A 20,125-nucleotide genomic window follows, 5' to 3' on the forward strand; every position below is an offset into this window, starting at 1 on the left:
CGTTTTTACACCTGGAACGTCCGAACTTTTAAAAGAGAGGGTGCAGAATACGCACTGGCGGTTGTATTGTAGAAGTACAGGCAGACATTACCGCCATACAGTTAGTGCGATGGCTCAGGAACGGCGCTACAAGTACACTGACAGGTGATGCCCTATACTAAAGCTGCATTAAAACGAGGCTTGAATTTGGCTGTGAATTTGTGTTAAATCAAAGACTAACTGGCCTACACGGGATAACTGTGAAGACCACACTGGCTGGAACTTCGAGCTTCGACTTGTGTGGTGTTCATAGTTGTCACGGGAAGCTAAGCAAAATGCCGCCAGGCGCGTCCACAGATTGCCGATAGTGGAAAGCTGTGTATTTATGCGGAGTAGCTGCAAATGCCGTGGACAGTAAGCGATTTTGATAGGAGGGTCTCAGAGGTACTGACTCTTACTTAAATTCTGAATGCCAATGATTTACTCTTAATGGCAAGGCGAGTTAATAGCGTCTCAGCATCTGTTCCCAGGTTAGGGGCGGCTGGAGGCGAGGGTTGGATCAGAAAGGTAGCGGCTCGCAACAGCAAAGGAAACTTATAAAGGATGATTTCTTAGCTATTATTTTTGGGCAACACTGGTTTAAACAGCTCACGCACGTTTCGTGTTTGGTTTCATTGTCACCGATCTTCAGTTTGGTCTATAATTTAACCTTACAAACGAACAACGCTTGCAAACTATTAAATTTTATTGCCAAAATGCGTGCTCTTTTTTGCAATTTCATCGTGCGATTTTTCCATTGTATGGACGAAGCTAATTTTTGGCTCAATGCGTAGGTAAATAAGCAGAATTGTCTATTTTGGTGTAAAGATCAGCCAGAAGCATTGCAAGAGCTACCAATGCATCCAGAAAAAGTCACATTTGGCGCGGTTTAAGGGCTGGTGGCATCATTTGACCGTAGTTCTTCAAAGATGATGCGAATCGTAACGTAACTGTGAATGGGAGCGCTACCATGAGATGATATCCTACTTTTTTTGCCCAAAATGCAAGAGCTTGACTTGCATGACATTCGGTTACAACAAGACGGTGCGACATGCCACACAGCACGCGTAACGATAGACTTATTGAGAGGCGAGTTTGGTGAACATTTATTTCACGTTCGGGATAGGTCAATTGGCCGCTTAGATCGTGCAATTTCACGCCTTTAGACTATTTTTGTGGGGCTATGTTAAAGCTCATGTCTGTCGTGCGATTTAACGCTTTAAACTATTTTTTGTGGGGCTATGTTATAGGTCATGTCTATGCAGACAAGCCCGATTCAATTGACGCTTTCGGAGACAACATTAAAGCATTTCGTTCGTGAGATACCTGCCGAAATGTTGGAGAGAGTATGCCACACTTGGACTAAGCGGATGGATCATTTGAGGCGCAGTCACGGTCAACATTTGCATAAAATAATCTTCAAACATTAAATTATATGGACCGTACTATCTATTCAAATAAAGATATCACGAATTTTTCTAAATTGCTTGTTTTTCTTTAACTTTCATATAGGTCTTAAAAAATCACCCTTTATAAGGATTAGGGATACTATAAACATAAGACAAACAAAGGAATAGTAAAAACGGGCTCACCCTAACATTGGCGACCAACGCAAACGAAAAAAGGACCATGATCTGTGGATCTGCACATGGAATGTCCGAACTTTTTGTAGAGAAAATGCAGCATTCGTACATGGCTGATATTACCACCTTACAGGAATTGCGATGGATTAAGAGAGACGTCACTACAACACCAAAGGGTGACGAAATTTACTATAGCAGTCGTGAAACGAGGGATGAATTTAGCTGAAGATTTGTGGTTATTCGGAGATTGAAACACCTGTCTCCAGGTTTACTCCGGTGGATGAAAGGCTAGCCACAATCCGCAAAAAGGCCAAATTTTTCAACATCAGCCTTATTTATGCCCAAGGACGAGCAGACTGTCCCGTCTATGATATTAAAATCGTTCTGGGAGATAGATATGTCACAATAGGGTAAAAAAATACCTATGTTACAACAGACGTAATATTTTGCCTCCACGTAATAACGTCCATCAAGCCGATGACTTGAGACAAAGAAGGAAATCTCGTAATAGAAGCAGTTAGTGTGCTAAAGATATAGATAGAACACTTAACTCAGCTGCTGGTATTTGATGATGGTGGCCCTGAGTATGCCACAAAACCAATCCCAGATGATGGTATAGAATGTGTACCACCTAGTCAGAACGAGGTACACGTTGCAGTAACCCGGCGGAAAAACAATAAGGCAGTAGAAGCCGATGGGTTTGCTGGCAGAACTTTTAAAGACCGGAAGCGACATGCTGATAAGCGCATGCATCAGCTCGTATGCGCAATCTGGCTAGAAGAACGCATACCCGATGATTGGAACCCCAGCATACTATGTCCTGAACATAAGAAATAACAATGGATAACAAAGCATGTGCCAAAGCATCTCCATCGCATACAAGATACTGTCGAGTGTACTGTGTGAAAGATTAAAGTCTAAAGTCATCGAATTAATTGGGACCTATCAGTGTGGGTTATTCAGCATAGACCAAATATGCACACTACGCCAAATTCTGGAATAGACGCGGGATGGACAAATCAACACCCAAAATCTTTTTGTTGACTTCAAAACCGCTATACCTTCAAAGGTATTTCAAGCCATGTCTGAGTTTGGTTTGAGATTCAACAAAAATGGGTCTAGCAGTAAATGGAGACAACCACAAAGTCCTGTACACTCGAGCAGATGAAGAAATTGGGAAATACAACTTTGAGAAAGTCAGCAACTTTGTCTACCTCGGCACCGCCGAAACCGAAACAATAAAATGAAGGATGCTACTTTGGCTTGAGCAAGCAGTTCAGGACCAAAGCCACCTCTTGACAAACGAAATCCACGATATACAAGACACTCATACGACCCATTCTGTTTTATGGCTCCGAGCATGGGTATTTGCGAAAGCAGATGAGGCTGTGCTGGGATGTTAAAGAGAAAGATCCTTCGTAAAAATATATGGACCCGTCTGCGTTAATGGAGAATATAGGCGTCGTATGAACCGCGAACTGTATGATGATGATGGCATAGTTAAACGCATCAAAATATAACGGTTGCTTTGGCTAAATTACGTTTTCAGAATGAATGAAGAAGCTCTAGCGAAGAATTTTATTAAAGTCGACCATAATAGAACACACAAAAGGCGAAGACCAAAACTACGATGGACTGACGAAATGAAGAAAGACATCGCGATACTGAGTGTCAAAGATTGGAAAATGAGCGCAGAAGATCGAGGCGCGTGGAAATCTATTTTACATTCGGCTAGCTGAACAAATGTTTTGTAATGGTAAACTAGAGTAAGGTAATGGAGAGACTAATTGACACTTGTATTAGGGAATGTGATTTTCATTATATTGTTGGCTACGTCAAGGAAATTTGGGTGTGGGCGACTTCACTTTGGCAGCCTTCTTGGACATAGAAGAGACTTTTGATAACATTGAAGTTGACAGAAATAAGAGTTTAGAGTCAATTATTAAGAGTCTTTTGTTAAATTGGGTTGATACCATGATGGAAGGCTGGATTATCAATGCATCAGTTAAGAGGGTTTTTTTTAGCAAGATTGTGACCAGACGAACTCCACAAGCCCCTCTCTTAGGCTTCTGGCTATCAATGGGAAGGGGCCGTTGTATTCGCGGACGACGTCGTCATTATAGTGGCCGTTTCCTTTCTAATATTACGGACCTCGTTCAGGGCGCGTTGAGGTAGCTGTGTGGCTGCATCAGGGTCAGAAAGACTGAACTGGTGCTTTTCACCCGGATGAAAAAGCTAGGAGTTTTCAGTGAACCTGCCTTGGATGAGGTGGAGCTTGAGCTCTCTCCGGAGGTCAAGAAAGCGAGCGGGATTCTTGGCTAGAAACAATGCTGGAGGAGGGACGTCGAGAAGGGTCAGAGGGGGACTAAATTCGCTGTACTCCTTTCACAACTCGATAGGATGGATTTTTACGCTATCATGGATGTCTTGTGTGGCATCGGGCTTTGGTCAACTATGCATTCCGCAGGATGATCGAGAAAGTGCAGGGTACCGTGGCGGTGGTGACATCTGAACAAGAAGGTTCCCGAGAGAGCCGCTGTCTGTTCGGTGTGTAGCAAAGAAAATCGCCTTAAGAATGAGGAAGTCAGGTACCAGGTACTCCTCTAGTTTGGTGGCTTCTGTTCCGCTGGGGACGTGGCGCGACTAACTATATACCAGGAAAGTCCATACTTGTCAGCGGGTTGGACGTCGTTTTCCCGAATAGGGATCTTTCAGAACCTTCTGTATACATGGATGGGTCTAACTTGGATGCGGGTTGTTGCTGTAGCAGTGCGTTGTACACTTTCATCGGATCAATCCGTAACTTCATTGAATTCATTGCAACCAGGTAATCATATAGGCTTTTGGACAGATGGAGCATATTTCAGACGGAAGTCTTTGCAGTTCTGAATACACTGTATCTTCTAACCAGCCTCGACATTGTGGCTGGTTAGAAGATACAAAGAGCTTCTTCGAACCATGGAAAAGGCTGTCAGGTTCTGCTGGGTTTCGGGCCACCAAGGAGCGGCCGGATAGCTGATTAACGCAGATCGTGTCCAAAAACAGCATCTGGTTATTTGGACCTAAGCACTTGTGCAGGATCTCTGATTACCTGCTCAAAAGACGTCAAGAAATTTAAACGGCAGTTTAGTCTTCATTGCAGTTTAATCTAAATATGGTCCGCATCCTATCGTATTTAACATTAGTTTTAATGGATACAGTTCCATAACCGATATGTATGTTTAAAATGAAAATTCGGTCTATATAAAGCCATACAAAGTCAGAGTCCAATATAAAGACCCCATATCAGTTCCAAGTCAATACATTTCTAGGCAAATATTATCTTTATTGTAATAATGCATAACATTTTGTACTCAAATAAATCGCTAAAAAAAACCTTATTGTGGAGAATTTCTTTATGGCATCCCTTAAAATGCTTCATTTAAGTGGGGTGTTAATTGTAACTTTAATGAGATTTACTTTGACATCGCAAAAAAATTACAATTTAGTGTAGCAAAATTGTTTAAGATTTACATATTAAATGGTCCTTATAAAATGCTCGCATAAGTTTTAGTGTCCGTTTAAGTTTTTCTTTTTCTTTTGTTTGCAAACGCACAACGCATTTTGCTTAACATTCTAAAGGGCGTACCAGTGTGTGGCCTTTGGTCATTAAACATGTGGCCATAATTAATGAAAAAAGATGAAGGGCAGATTTTAGAGACTTGCTTTCTTCATTTTGTCGAAAATGTTCAACCCTCCTTGTTTTCGGTTGTTTTATAACATTAAGGATTGTTGTTATTATTGTTGCTGGTGGTGGTTCAAATATGAGAGTATATGTAACAAGACAATACAAAAAAGCAAGGCAGTAATATAGTGAAGGACAAAAATGTGAGCTTTTACGATGTATTAACTCATAGAACTAATCACTGTCCCAAAATGTTGGGAAGATTCTTTGATAGATGTGCTTGTCAAAGTTTTGAAAGTGAAACCCGGGCGAAAGGTATTTATGGTAGCCCATCTAAATCAGAACCGTTTTCTCCCGCTACAATAGGCCTCAAACTGGAGGAAGGTGTGGCTAAACGGATATCGAATGCCCTCAATGACTCGCATGTGTCATGAAAATACTAGGCTATATTGAAAAAGGGTCAAAACAAACCCTGTATGGATTTCTGAAGCTCCATTGAAGGTACATCCGAGACCTCTAGACTACGGATGTCCTCCACACCTATTATGGGAAAGTACATTAAGAAGTCAAACAATGTATGGACAATGTTTGGTGTGGAAATACTAGAACTATTAACTAGAGAAAAAAGTCTGCTGGAAATAGCAGAGACTGTCTGCTGATTGTTAGTAGTTAATTTTGCTGCTATTACAGCAGTAGTTCTTCAATTACAACAGCAGGCTTACTGCTGAAAAGTGGTTGTTTGCCGAAAACGACTGCTGCTTAATTTATGATGGGTTTGTTAGAATAAATAAAAAAAAAATTTTGGAGAGAAAATAAGGAAAAAACACACCCACTGTTTGTAAAAGAATTTTGAGCACAGACAGCACACATGCGTTTTATGACATAGAAAAAGGGTCATCCTTATTGTTTACATTACACAGCACACATGCGTCATTAGCAACAAGTAGGTACGATGCACTTATGTGGCATTTCCCTGTTCAAAATACCTTTGCACTGTTGTTGTTCTAATTAACTACACCCAAAATACCAGAAAAAACCAAACAAATGGGTTTCTTCGCAGAAGCGGAAAGTAAGAAGGGACAGTACTTGTCATGCTTTGCACACCAATGCATTGCATTGTAGACCAAAAAAAATTGGGACAGCCAGATTTGTGGCAGTTTAGGAATGAGATATTGACCAGTAGGCAATTGCAGATGTGTGTCTTAGTGGCTGTATGCCGAAACAGCAGTAATATCTGCTTTTTGCTTTTGGGAAAACAAAAACTGTTATTTTAGCAAACATGTTTGTTGTTTTGAAAAAAAAATAAAATGTATGAAAAATATTTGGGACAAAAACAAATTGTTTTATGGGAGAATCCTGTTGAAATAGTAAGATAGGTTGAATGTCCCATGGCAATTTGAACATGCACCCAAGCCTATAGTCGGCTTGTTGTGCGATCTAAATGCTATAAAGTAACCTCGAAAAAAATCTACGTCAGGAATTCTGTGCTACTGACAAAATTGCTATTAGTTTTTCATTCCACGCCCCTAGTTCGTTCCAAGTCTGTAATTAAGTCGCCAACTAAGTGCGGGCGTCTGTTAGCAGCGAAAATTCTCCACCATCTCATCGTCTCCCCACATGCCATACACATGATATAACTTGCCGAACATATTCTGCATAAGTGAGTTCGTAATCCTGTGTCCCGTTATGATACCGTAAGCAATACCACAACCCATACTGATATTCATCTAACTTCCTTTCAGTAATATTCTCGCCTTCTAAACACCTGTTTGCTATAGTTCCAGTTTACTGTCCGTAAAGAAGTTCACACTCGACGGCACCATACCACCTCACGCATTTTGTGATCGCCCTGGGTTCTCAATGAAGACCCCAGGTCCACTCTGTCATCTAGTTTTCATTCATCTGTGTTGCATTAACTTTCAGACGGCAAAACCAAAGTTCAGACAATCCAAGACGCCACTGGCCTCGGACTCGACGTCAAGTGTTGCCTCAGGTGTACGATCCAAAATCTTTTCCATTCCTTCCGGTTTTTTCTATCATCGCCTAGATTATACTGCAATACCTTATGGCTCCCCATTGTCAATCTATATATCTATGGGTCGGACATCTACAATAGTCTCCAGTGCCCCAGTGGTCGAGGTCCTCATCGCCATGCATTTGCCAAGAGCACATATTTTCTGAACCTGTTGTATTATCCTTAGGTTGCACTTTTTCTCCATCACAGTCCACCAAAACTACCGAGGCATAGGTAAATATTGGTATAACAAAGCTCCTGTTGAGTCAATGGACTTTCTTCGGATTCAGGTTCCATCATCAATCAAGTCCAGATGACTTAAATGCTTGGAAGCTCTTAAGGCTTCCTTTACCATAATGTCTGTAATGATAAAACTTTGATCACCCTTTTCTTTCCAAGATTCCGGTATTTTCGTGAAGCCTGTCGTATCCTGTAAAAATGCGTTTTCATCAAAAGCCTCAACGTTTCCTCCGTTGTCTCCACTGTCACTCCCAAGTCGTCTAACTAACGTTTCAGTTTGGATATTGTTTTTTGAGAGAAACTTTTTAATCTTGTCGGCGTCGTTAACGCTATCGACCCGTTCGCAGAAAAACTTTCAGGAGGCACGTTTTGCCGCTCTGATAATTTTATTGTACTCCTTGAGTTGGGTGTAATACCCATCTCAAAAAAATTTTGCTCTCTTATGACCTACTCTGTTATGAAACCCGCGGACCTCTTTCCTAATGTTGCGAAGAATTTTCCTTTTCATCCCAGGGTTTTTCTTGGGCTGATTTCCTTTCTCGAAAAGGACTACTATCTTCGAAAGACCCCACTATTGCAGTCGTAATCCTGTTGACATTGTCGTCAATATCTTCTATAATTGGACAATCTAAATTATAATGCCCAAGTATTCCTCAGAGTAGTCTTCCGGATTTCGTCCATTTGGTTTTCTCCTTATTACGGAAGCCTATCGGATTTGAAGGCCACCAGGGGATAGCATGTCCGTCTATGACGCTGAACACCTGCGTTCGAATCCCAGAGGGAACATCATAAAAAAATCTCAGCAGCGGGTTTTCTATCACGTCTTTTCACCTAAGACTATTAAAAGTGTTCTTCACATACAGGATAGCCAAAAGTAAGTTTGGTGGGTTTTGTTGTTTTTTGTTTCTCGCATTCGCATTTAGAATCTCATGGACAACGTCTTACAACATCCTACAAACGAGGATTAAAATATTAGGGTACCTTTTAAGAACAATGAAAAGCTACCTTATACATAAAGCTTGGTCTACGACACGAGTTCTGGAACGAAGAGATTACACGTAACATCAATAGAAGCCCAGGAGTCCATCCTGGACCCGGACCTGTGGAACATCACATTCTATGAATGGAATTGCCTGACGAGACCTTCGTAGGCTACGCTGACGACATTGTGGCAGTCATACCGACGAGATACACGGAAGAGGCAGTTAACGCAGTTTACCTTGGAATTCGACTGGACTCCAAATTGGCGTTCGGTCCGCAGATAAAATTCTCTGTTCAAAAAGAGATTGTAATCATGGCCCAACTGAGCATACTTATGGCAAACATAGAAGAGCAACTGCACAAAAGAGGAAACTTTTAACAGGATCCCCGGACACGAATATTTTAGGAAATGTTTGCACAGAATGGGGAAGTGAAACACCCTTTTTGCCTCTACGAGTATGAATAACACCCGGATGACGCGCGTCCCTTAAAGGCCAGATAGGATAAATAACTGCAGAAAATGTTGTAGACAAAATATTTAGATATTGCGAAAGAAAACTGATCTCTAGCTTGGATTCAAGCGGTGGAATGGACGAAGGTGCAAGGGGGAATTCGAAGTAATGCGAAATCGGTGCTGAGGAGGATTTGACTCTCAGCGGTGATAACGTGGACTTTTAGTCTGTAAGGCGGACAGGAGGCCACCGTAGCGCAGAGGTTAGCATGGCCGTTGGCTTTCAGTTAATCATAGTTCGGATAATTGAAATTGATTTTCAGTTAAGCGAATTTTCACTGCGCCGTTCTAATTATTCATGAAATACATGAGTTGAAAAAGAGCAAATGCAATTAAAAGTCAGAGACAACATTTAACGATGTGAAAAATTATGTCTTTACAAATTTTATTGATGACGCAAATATTTGTACAAATTTTGTACAAATACTTTTTATTTGTGTAGATCGGTTGGGATTGTAAATGGGACAAATCGGTGCATGTTTTGATATAGCTGCCATATAAACCGATCTTGGGTCTTGACTTCTTGAGCCTCTGGAGGGCGCAATTCTTATCCGATTTACCTGATTTAACTGTTGGTGCTGACAATTGTTATCCGAATGAACTGAAATATTACACAATGACTTCTACAATGTTCAGTATTCATTCTTGGTTAGCATAGAACTCGAGAAATGCGACCCATGATGGAGGGTATATAAGATTCGGCCCGGCCGAAATTATGCCCGCTTTTACATGTTTCATTAGATTTTACGTAAACGGTATTTTTTACTAAAGCGTGTCACAGTTATGCGGTTCCGCCTCTATACACAATCAGCAATTTCCAAAGCAAGTTGTAATGCTAAATTGATGCTTAGACTCGTAAAAAACATATGATAACACATACATACATAAAAAGATAAACATTAATCAATAGGACAATAAAGTGGAGACTAATATAAACGAATACTTTTTCTTATATAGCAAAAACAACACTAAACTAAATTTCCCATGCACATTCCATTAAGGAACAGGGGATACTTCTCTCATACCAATGAGTGCAGTCCGATTAAAGATTAAGCTCAACGATAACGGTCCTCATTTTTTATGTCGAGTCCGAACGGCGTGCCGCATAGCGACACCACTTGGTAGAGAAGTTTTAACATGGCAGGATACCTTTAACAAGTAGCCAGCATTAGTAAGGGGATAACCTGAAATTTTTGTTTATGTTCACGCTGCCATGGGCCTCTCAACGAAAATAGTAAGAATACTTCAAATGATTTATCAGGACAATATAAGTAAGGTGTAAGACGGTAGTTTCGTGGTGACTCAGTAAGTCAGACAGGGTTGCCCGTTGAGCCCCCTTCTGTTCTCACTATTTTTGAACGACATGCACGAAGAACTGCCGTCCGGTTTGGATATTGAGGATATGGAAATCAAGCTGCTTATGTACGCAGACGACATAGTCCTGTAGGCCGACTCTCCTTTACAGCTGCAGAACATGATAGATGCTCTCCGAAATTATTGCTTGAAATGGGGTCTGGAAGTGAATATAACTAAATCTAAGATTATGATTTTTAGGAGGGGCACCCGAATCGACAGAAATCAGCAATGGTCATATGGATCTCATCCCATAGAGTTAGTTAATGAATATAAGTATCTTGGGATTACCCTCACCTATAATATGACATTCAAGAAACATCTTGAAATTATTCTACGGTGCTCAGGTCTGGGGGTTCGAATGTAATGTACAAGCGAAGAAACTTTTAAGATTTCTTATTAAGAAGTTCCTATTTCTTCCTAATAATACCCCAAATTATATGGTTCATCAGTGTATTTTCTGAAACACTTAAAATGCACTTCAATTATACGGCAAAAGTACTCTCGATGCCTCAGGATAGGCTCCCCCTAATAGTGGCCAGATAGAAGATTATTGATACTGGCACCTTATAGGTAAGAAACCTGAGGGACTTATCTTCGGATCTAGGGATTGTTATGGACTCACTCCAGCCTTAGATGCAGGGAGCTAGCTGCATTGCATAAGTCCGTATTAGAGGGTTTAATTTTGCGTGAACATTCATTATGGACGGAGGGGGCTACGCAGTCTCAATTCCATGACGTATGTCCAAATCTCCAATATAACATTCCACCATACTTTGTAGATATGAACTCATGCAAGATGATGAGTTTGATGTTTCAAGCCAGAGGTGGTCTACTCAATATTAATGCAAGAGCGTTTAGAAATAATACAGACGGCATTTGTACAGTATGAAACTTAGATAAGCCGGAAAACACTTGCCACTTCCTAGCCACCAGTCCAATTTTTGCCTATGAAAGAATAATTGTTTTGGTCAAAATATACTCACAACCAATAAGTACTATGAAATTTTAAACAACAAAGACAACAACACAAATCTACATAAATATTTAACAAATTATTTGAAATACAGAAGTTTGATACAAAATGAATTTTCTCCTTGAATAATTAATCGAATAATTAAACTTGATACAAATGCAATATTGTCATCTATCAAATACAAAGCCAATCTGATACACAAGATATACATATTTTATGTCAAAACTAGATTTTTCATAATTCTACAAGCATTATTTTTTAACATAGTAAATGAATTATTATATTAATAAAATCTAATCTAATCTTATATTCACGCTGGTATTTGAACCCAAGCGTTCGGCGCCATAGGCGGACATGCTAACCACTGCGCCATGGTGTCCTCCAGCAAAAGCAACACATAACAGCAAATTCTAACAAAATCAATCCGATAACCGCTCATTATCGCTGTTCTACTAATCCGCAGAGGGAGATGTAGATTAGATGCTGGATGATCAATTACCATATGCAAGGGGTAAAATCCTACAGGTCCGCAGAGGGATTCGAGATTAGGTGCCAGATGATTACTCAGCCAACGAGAGGCGCAAAATAAATAAGAATAATGATCCTCAAAAATTGAAAACTACTGCTCATTTTAAAATTCACCTTTTCTGATAGCCGGGCCATAGAGATATTCCAAGGAATTTTGGAATGGACGAGCTTGCAAGACTAGGAACTAATTTATTCATTCCAGGAGAATTGAAATCTGTGGCTACGCCGTTAGCTTACATGTAAGCTAATTCTGAATCAATGATGACAGGTCACTATAAAGGTTGCATAATAATGGCTTCTGCAGAAACTGTGAGAACGTCGAGAAAGAGAAATGCGTAGAACATATGTTGTTTGTACCTCCTGCGCTGGCAAGCAATACTTTGAATACTTGTCTGAATTAGAGTGAAAATTCGAAAATTATTATGATTCTCAGACTATCAGGCTAATTTAAGGGTAGAAACTAGAAGGTGTCTTCCTTCTCTTGTTGCTATAGTTTCCCAATGATGAAAAATATCTAAGTGAGTCTAATTTGCTACCTACAGACAAGTAGAGTGTCAGGCAGCTGCAAATGGCTAAAACTAATCAAGAATTGGTTTTGAGGGGAGCGATAAACTAAACAATTGATCTATCTCACCGTCTTTAACCTAATAACAGTAGTCGGATACGTTTTAACAACCACAGCCATTTTATTTAAATTCAATGAATTGAATCTTCCGATCACAAAAACAACTCTGAATACAATTTGCTTATTTCATATTGTCACCTTTCTGCCATGGAATTTTAAAGGAAAAAGTCCTCTCGTTTTTTTCTCCCTCTATTCACTTTGCTATTTAAACTTCTTTTAGTTGGTTAAATGAATACCCAACAACATCATTACCAAGCATTGGATCTGGGACATGAATCATATGCTTGACATACATTTCACGTTCACAAATTTAATTGGTGCGCGCGATGCTCTAGTTTTGACCCTTGGTGTACTACGTACGTAGTATGTTTCCATATGTACTGTGTGAAATGCTTGCGTTTCTGTCATAAAGGTCAACCATCTCCCCATGGACTCGTTGGTGGCACTGGTGGTAGGTATGTAGGTACTTTTATTGTTTTGCCAGAGTAGGGGTTTATTGTGTGTTTGTTTTGTTAAATATTTCCCAACAGTTCTTATTATTGTACTAACTAAGCTTTTAATGTCATTTCATGGTGTAATACAATGGTGAACCGTTGGAGGCTCAAGTTGGTTGGGGGTTAGATTGGTAGCGAACATGCTACAGCCCCGGAAAATGTATAAATGTATGTCCCGGAACAATGTTACTATGGCGGACATGGGCGTAGAAGGAGTCAGATAGTCTATGGAAATTTTTGCCAAAAAAAAATTATAAACATGAAATTATGAAAACAAACCTATGGAAATGGAATTATGGGAAACTGTTCTTTAAAAAAAATCTAAATTTTCAAAGATGAACTTTAACGAAATTACTTCTCTCATATCAATGAGTGCAGTCCGATTAAAAATTAAGCAGATGATAAGCGGCCTCCTTTTTTTGCCGAGTTCGAACGGCGTGCCGCATAGCGACACCACTTGCTAGAGAAGTTTTAACATGGCTATTGACTATTGATGAGGCCCCAGTTGGGGGCAATGTGGTGGCTATGGTTTAACACCCAAAATCGCAGGATGGACATTTCGATGCTCGGTGTGAAGTTGGTACGTACTCAACCGGGTGCCGTGACCCATAGATTGGCAAGAGTCTGGATAGCGCTCTGATCCTAACCAAAGGGGAGGACACGTCCAGACAACATGAAGTCGTCATGGTACTCATGCTAGTTTCGGCTATGAATGGGGGCGTTGATAGACGCATCGTTTTCACCCGGGGTTGAGAGCCCTGCAGGATTAAGCCATCGTGGCAGGTGCCTGCATTAAACTACATTTGGACTAGTCTCTATGTTCCATTTACAGAAAGCGCAAAATACTAGACAGGAAATTGAACATCAAAAAATAGAGGATCAAACCGCGTGTCATGGTATATATTGCAGATGTCAGACCTATAATGCTATATGGTGTTTTGGTCTGGTGGACGGTGCTTCAAAAGTCCACCTACTGTTCAATACACAGACGGATCCAAAGGATGGCTTCTTTGTGCATCACAGCCGCACTGGGGAAACCTAATGGCTCTGGACATTGCGGCTAAGTAAATTGCTGCGACCACTGCTGTGAGGCTAAGGGAGCTTTCTTTTCGATCATGCCGCGGACACTGTGTTATCCTTAATATAATGACCGATATCGCATATAGTGTGGATTACACCCTACCTGAGCCGCTTTTTGATAAAAAGTACTGTACCACTATTCCTGATAGAACCCATTGGAACTGCAATAGCCCTGGTAATAGAAGTTACATAGACTTCAACACGGATTGGTTGCATACTAGACCACCAGGTGGGCTTTGGGGTGTACTATGAAGAACTTGGACTGGTCATATCGAGATAATTACCCATACATTGCAGTGTGGAATGGCTAAGATGTATGTAATAGCAATTGGCATAAATATCTTCTCAGGCAGCCATTAAATCCTTCAAGAATACATTTCCGCGTTCAAAAAAAAATCGACTGATCGATTCTCAACGATATGGCTGAACATTTCAAAATTCACCTGTTCTGGATGACGGGCCACAGAGATATCCCAGGAAATTGTAGAGCGGACAAGCATTGAAGACCAGGAACTACCTTACACATTCCAGGAGAAATGGAATCTGCGGGTATGCTTCTAGCGACATGTAAGCTTAGACTTCAGGATCAGGCCCGGAGGCCAACGAATGACAGATTGTCACAAACCGGGTGTTGTTAACATTCTAAAATTATGTGATCTTATCAAAATTTGATCCAGTTGTTCTCGCTGGCTCGAACAGACGTCTCAGTCATAGTGTCCGTCATGACAGGTCACTGCCTGAAATATGGTGACAGACTGAATGTTGCCAGAAACGACTTTTGCCGAAGCTGTGAGGACGTCGAGGAAGAAGAGACTATAGAACATCTGATGTGTGTGTGTCCCGCACTGGCAGTCAGAAGGAGTTCCACGTTAAGTTCCCATATCTTTGAGAACTTGTCTGATGTAACGGATGTGAACATTCGCAAGGCCAGCGTAGCGCAGAGGTTAGCATGTCCGCCTATGACGCTGAAAGCCTAGGATCCAATGCTGACGAGAACATAAGAAAAAATTTTCAGCGGTGGTTTTCCCCTCCTTATGCTGGCAAAAACTGTGAGGTACTTACGTAGAAACTTCTCTCCAAAGAGGTGTTGCATGTTTGGCCGATCGAACTCGGCCATAAAAAGTAGAAAAGGCCCACTATCACTGCGCTTAAACTTGAAACCGAGTGCACTCATTGATATGTGAGAAGTTTGCCCCTGTTCCTTAGCAGAATGTTCATGGTCAAAATTTGCAGTTTTGCATTCGCAAGTTGTTGGGCTCTTTAAACCGATCTGGATGGTTCAACGATAGAAACTAGAAGGCGTCTTCCTTCTCCTGTTCCTGTGGTATCACAATGAACGAAAACGTCTGAGTCTGATGACAGACTGCCACTTAAACCTAACCTTACCTAGTGTGGCGAGTAACTTATGATATGTCACTCCACGGAAGCTGGTGGATTGTCATATCGTTTGCTTGTAGCAAACACTCGCTCTCCCGATAGTATAGCAATGCAATGGCAAACCATTGTTAACTCCATGAAAAGAGCCACAATAAGTACCAAAAGCTTCCCCCAAGGAACCCATGGTACGACCAGGAGTATCAAAGAACTATTGAAGCCAAGAATGAGGCATGCAGGGTTGATTTTCTTCAGTAGCAAAGCCCCAGGCGAAGGAGAGGTATGAGGAGAAAAGGAGAAAGGAAGAAAAGTCTCTTCCGCAAGAGGAAGAATGAAATGGAGAGACGTGAGTGCGAGCGAATCGCTATGTTCAGGAGCCATATAAGTTTGGTATATGCATATCCTTCTGCTGAAACATAAAAGGAAATCTGGTATCCGATACAGATAGTGTGCTGAAGAAATGAAAAGAACACTTTTCTCAGCTGCTGCCTCATGAGTAGACCACAGAACTAATCCTTGATGATGGCATAGAATGTGTAGCTCCTAGTCAGAAGGAGGTCCAGGTAGAAGTAACTCGGCTGAAAAACAATAAGGCAGCGGGAGCCAATGGGTTGCCGGCTTAACTGTTTAAGACTGGAGGCGACACGCTGATAAGGCGTATGAATCAGCTCGTCGCGCAATCTGGTTAGAAAAACGCATGCCTGATGATTGGAACCTCATGATGAACGAAACCTTAGGATACTATGACCCGTTCACAAAATAGGGACAAGACAGTATGTGCCAACTGCAGAGGAATAAGTCTCCTCCCCATCGCATACAGCGTACAGTGTGCCAGATTACAGTCTAACGTCAACGAAATTATTGGGCCTTATCAATGCTACTGTGCGCAAATATGTGAAACAGTGCGAATGTATTTGCCCGCCACTGCTTTAGACCATAGACCAGGTATTCACACTGCGCCAAGTCCTGCAAAAGATCCGATAAGCACCTCTAAAATTTCAGCCAAATCAGATAAGAATTGCTACCTCTAGAAGCTCTAGAAGCTCAAGAAGTCAAGACACAAGATCGGTTTATATGGCAGTTATATCAGATTATTTACCGATTTGAACCATACTTAGCATATTTGTTGGAAGTGATAACACCACGTGCAAAATTTTAACCAAATCGGATAAGAATTGCGTTCTCTAGATGCTCAAGAAATCAAGGCCTAAGAACGGTTTATATGGCAGCAATATCAAAACATGGACCGATTTAACCCATTTACAATCCCAACTAATCTACACTAATAAGATATATTTGGGCAAAATTTCAAGCGCCTAGCTTTACTCCTTCGAATGCTAGCGTGCTTTCGATAGACGGGCGGACGGACTGACGGACGGACGGACATGGCTTAAATGGACTTAAAATGTTATGACGATCAAGAATATATACACTTTATGGGGCCTTAGACGCATATTTCGAGATGTTACAAACGGAATGACGAATATAGTATGCGCCCCATCCTATGGTGAAGGGGATATAAAAAAATTTTGGCGAACAGATGCTACTTTGGATTGAGCAAGCAGTTCAGGAGCAAAGCCAACTCTCGACAGACGAAAACCACACTATACAAAAAACTGATACTTCCCTGTGTTGTCGTGCCGAAGCTTGAGTACTTGCGAAAGCAGATGATACAGTACTTGAAGTGTTTGAGAGAAAGATTTTTCGTAAATCTATGCGTTAATGGATAATATAGACCTTGTATACACCACAAGATATATGACGAAGATAATATAGTTAAACGCATCAAAATACAACGTTTGCATTGGCTAGGTTATGTTGTCAGAATGAATGAAGAAGCTCCAGCGGAGAACTCTTTGGAATGCGATTATAATAGAACACGCAAAAGGGGAAGACCAAAACTATTATGGAGTGGTCAACTGGAGAAAGACATCTCAAAACTGGTTGTCAGAGATTGGAGAGGTAGCGCAGAAGGTCGAGGCGCTTGGAAATCTAAAATGTTTGCTATTTTAGCAACAAATTACCCCTGAAATAAATTTAATTTCTACGCCCTTGATACCGGTTAGGTACGTTGTTGGCGCCATTTTGTCGGTTAAGTGAATGAGTTAACATATTTCTCCTACGACTGCTATGGTATTTTATGTACTTCATATCAAACACGGTGTAAAGGAAACAGTCGACGAAAGACGGAAAAAACTTTCTGGGCAAGAAGTCTGGTAAGGTGGGCCAAAATGGGCAAATAAATAAATGAGTGAATTGCTAAAGGCGGACATATATACACAACCACATTTTGACATACTAATGTCTACATTTTCATAGAGTGACATATCGACAGCTATCTTTGAGGCAAGCAAAAAACACATGGCTTGAAATGCAATTCCAGCTGGTACGCCCTCTTTTTTCTAAAACCATCAAAGATGTTTGGCCAAGGGAAAGATATGGTGATGACGAAGTTGTCATCAAATTCATAAATCAAACTAAAAAAAAATGTTGAAATGCCAAGAAAGAAAATGAAAGTTGCAACCACAAATGTTTGTAAGGGTCAGAGGATTGGCTAGTATAAAAATGAGGAAATTGAAAAGCATTTGGATATTGGATATTGTTTGGCGTTCAATTATTCATCCTATTTCAACCTTCATTAAATTGTAAGTCTTTTCGAAAAAAATATAGTTATTGCATTTTTTTTAAGGAAAATAAGAAACCCTTCCGAAATATTGGAATGATGAGTGGCAGCAAAACATATCGACCACATAGGCCGAGGTTCGAAAAATTAAAAATAATATTGTAAAAATTCAATACTCAGAGAAAATCGCTGTAACAACAGAAAATCTGCTGAAAATGGCATAGCAGTAATTGTTTGCTTAAACAGCTTTTTCCCCAGTCCTCCAGTTTTCCTAACCTCTTACTTAGCATAGCGCTGTAGACAGTGTGCTAAAACGTATACCAATGCGGCTTCCTTCTGTTTAGCGAAGGTGTTACATCTGCAGCATTTTCCCTAAGATTGAAGCTAATGTAATGATGATCAGAAAAGCTCTCATAATCCAAGACTTCCTAGTCACGTCTCCTTATGCTGACATTTTCTGATACGAAAATAACATCCAGTAGAAGATAAATTATTAGATTTGTTTGCAAAACAACCGGATTATTGTAAGGACCTAGATTTTCCAAAACAGTTCCATTAGGTTCATTGTCTCTGTCCGACAGAAGATCATCCTGATAAGATTCGTTTGATCCTGCCGTGATGAATTTTCTTATACATTTTGATGCAGTTAAGGTAGCATAAGCTTGACTCTGCACATCTGTGTGTGGACAAGTCTGGCATAGATGCTGTCGCAGATGCTGCCCCAGCTTTTGCTGTCAAAGCACTTAATGCACTTTCTCCTTTGCCGCTTACACACACCTTGAGTTTAATCCAATCAAATAAACTATTCACATGGGATTTCCCCTACTCTACCTCTACTCTTTTGATCCAGCCAGAGATAGGTTTCTTTCTGCTTCCAGAAATCCCTGACACTATAGCGATGTGAATGTCATTTCCTCAAACATTGCTGAGGCGTCTTTTAAGTAAGAACAAGGACCCATCCTCCTGCAGTCAGGAAGAATCCCCCTAGCCGCCTGCGCGGCTTAACAATTCTATTATTCTATATATTCAGCTCAGCTTAACAATGCTAGTATTCTTCTTTTGAGTGCCCATACCGCGGTCATTGAGCCCAAAATTAAATTGGGCGTTAAGACGACCAATGTGAAGGTCTAAAGTATTAGTATTTGACCTTGTCGAATATCGAAATCGTTCTGTTGCTTGGGCTTTCTTAAACGGTGCAAGAAATATTTCACCCCGCTGGTCTTCTTAATATCTAGACTACATACATCAGGCCGAAGATGGAATTTAACTCGAATTTATGGGCCATAGCTCCAAAATCATGTTTGGAACTGCTTGACCGTGTCCAGAGGCGGGCGAAGCGCGCACAGGGCCAATTGATCGGACCATCCACTACCGAGAGAATTCTTTTTTTTCGCAAGGACGGTTCATATGTGGAATCGACTTCCGGCAGATGTCATTCCCGCTACTTACGACATCCGGAAATTCAAAGCAAATGTGAATAAACACTACTCCCTCTTTCCCTCTCCTATCTTTAACTATCCTCTCTAACGCAATGCACTGCTATTCCCGAAAAGAGAAAAAAAACTTGGAACTTCAAATTGGTCACCTTCGTCTTCCTTGTGAACAGGTAGATTTTAGTCCCATTCCATCTCCTGACTAGCTGATTCGGATCCCTACCCCTTTGAAGTATTATAACGGGACAGTCTTCACTGACCTTCTCTTGACATAGGCATGCTGTTTGTGTTTCAGCAACTCAGTGTATGTTCTACTCTTCATCATGGTATCCACAATCAGAAGACCGTAGGAAAATTTCAAAAAGTAGCATTCGTTGGAAAAATTACCATAATTTTTCATAAAAGTGGCACACTCTATAAAGGCGTAAAATTCGGTGAAAACGAATTGGACATGTCTTTCCGAATGTATTACAAGAGTGATAGAAATCGTCCAGAGATTTCTATCACTCTTGACACTATGGCATGAATATTGAAAAACGTTACAGTATATCTTACGAATATGGACAAATTCAGCTAAATTAAATAAGAATTTTTTCTCCAGAGGTTCAAAACTTTAACCGGAAATTGA

At 40.6% G+C, this 20,125-nt stretch overlaps 1 protein-coding gene across 3 annotated transcripts in view; it reads right to left on the minus strand.

Moving 5' to 3' along the window:
* Positions 1–20,125, minus strand: part of LOC106093980 (tyrosine-protein kinase Src64B) — a 275,692-nt gene that overhangs the window by 45,421 nt on the left and 210,146 nt on the right. The window lies entirely within an intron of this gene.

Source organism: Stomoxys calcitrans, chromosome 1 (genome assembly GCF_963082655.1).
Source record: "Stomoxys calcitrans chromosome 1, idStoCalc2.1, whole genome shotgun sequence".
In the NCBI taxonomy this organism is placed as follows: Eukaryota; Metazoa; Arthropoda; class Insecta; order Diptera; family Muscidae; genus Stomoxys; species Stomoxys calcitrans.